Source organism: Panulirus ornatus, chromosome 12, assembly GCF_036320965.1.
Source record: "Panulirus ornatus isolate Po-2019 chromosome 12, ASM3632096v1, whole genome shotgun sequence".
In the NCBI taxonomy this organism is placed as follows: Eukaryota; Metazoa; Arthropoda; class Malacostraca; order Decapoda; family Palinuridae; genus Panulirus; species Panulirus ornatus.
Window position 1 is genome coordinate 45709930 of NC_092235.1, and position 2118 is coordinate 45712047.

The window sequence follows — 2118 nt, forward strand, 5'->3', positions numbered from 1 at the left end:
GAGGGTGAAGGGGTGTACAGAGCATCAGATTGGGGAAGAGCAGTGTGGTTTCAGAAGTGGCAGAGGATGCGTGGATCAGGTGTTTGCTTTGAAGAATGTATGTTAGAAATACTTAGAAAAACAAATGGATTTGTATGTAGCATTTATGGATCTGGAGAAGGCATATGATAGAGTTGATAGAGATGCTCTGTGGAAGGTTTTAAGAATATATGGTGTGGGAGGCAAGTTGTTAGAAGCAGTGAAAAGTTTTTATCGAGGATTTAAGGCATGTGAACGTGTAGGAGGAGAGGAAAGTGATTGGTTCTCAGTGAATGTAGGTTTGCGGCAGGGGTGTGTGATGTCTTCATGGTTGTTTAATTTGTTTATGGATGGGGTTGTTAGGGAGGTGAATGCAAGAGTTTTGGAAAGAGGGGCAAGTATGAAGTCTGTTGTGGATGAGAGAGCTTGGAAAGTGAGTCAGTTGTTGTTCGCTGATGATACAGCGCTGGTGGCTGCTTCATGTAAGAAACTGCAGAAGCTGGTGACTGAGTTTGGTAAAGTGTGTGAAAGAAGAAAGTTAAGAGTAAATGTGAATAAGAGCAAGGTTATTAGATACCGTAGGGTTGAGGGTCAAGTCAATTGGGAGGTAAGTTTGAATGGAGAAAAACTGGAGGAAGTAGAGTGTTTTAGATATCTGGGAGTGGATCTGGCAGCGGATGGAACCATGGAAGCGGAAGTGAATCATAGGGTGGGGGAGGGGGCGAAAATTCTGGGAGCCTTGAAGATTGTTTGGAGGTCGAGAAAATTATCTCGGAAAGCAAAAATGGGTATGTTTGAAGGAATAGTGCTTCCAACAATGTTGTATGGTTGCGAGGCGTGGGCTATGGATAGAGTTGTGAGCAGGAGGGTGGATGTGCTAGAAATGAGATGTTTGAGGACAATGTGTGGTGTGAGGTGGTTTGATCGAGTAAGTAATGTAAGGGTGAGAGAGATGTGTGGAAATAAAAAGAGTGTGGTTGAGAGAGCAGAAGAGGGTGTTTTGAAATAGTTTGGTCACATGGAGAGAATGAGTGAGGAAAGATTGACCAAGAGGATATATGTGTCAGAGGTGGAGGGAACGAGGAGAAGTGGGAGACCAAATTGGAGGTGGAAAGATGGAGTGAAAAAGATTTTGAGTGATCGGGGCCTGAACATGCAGGAGGGTGAAAGGCGTGCAAGGAATAGAGTGAATTGGAACGATGTGCTATACCGGGGTCGACGTGCTGTCAATGGATTGAACCAGGGCATGTGAAGCGTCTGGGGTAAACCATGGATAGTGTGTGGGGCCTGGATGTGGAAAGGGAGCTGTGGTTTCGGTGCATTATTACATGACAGCTAGAGACTGGGTGTGAACGAATGAGGCCTTTGTTGTCTTTCCTTGCGCTACCTCGCACACATGAGGGGGGAGGGGGTTGTTATTCCATGTGTGGCGAGGTGGCGATGGGAACAAATAAACGCAGACAGTGTGAATTATGTACATGTGTACATATGTATATGTCTGTGTGTGTATATATATGTGTACATTGAGATGTATAGGTATGTATATTGTGCGTGTGTGGACGTGTATGTATATACATGTGTATGTGGGTGTGTTGGGCCATTCTTTTGTCTGTTTCCTTGCGCTACCTCGCTAACGCGGGAGACTGCGACAAAGCAAAATAAATAAATAAATTAATAAATAAAATATTCTCTGGTGAAATAAGCTACCTCAAAAATTTGATGTGTAATTTTTCTGCAAAATTTATCAAATCTGGTTCAATACTATATGGAAAATGGCCTCCGTAATATCCAGTGATGAGCTCTTGTATGTGCTTTTATCAGCACCACTTTCTCTGTGCTTATCAAAGCCCTTCTCACCTCTGTGGACTTGACATGATTGTTGGACAGAAGCGAAGAGCCAAGGAAATATTTTGTTTCTCCCTCACATTTTTTAGCATCGAATCAATTGTCCTGTGAAGTCACTCTTAAAATCAGCCATTAACTTGCACTAGAAATATAGGCTAGAGATGTAGATGATTATTTATTTAACATCTTAAAGGTTGCTAGGAAAAGAGTGAGAAACTAATAACATATTCTTTCTAGTCTGTCCACTGCTCTGAC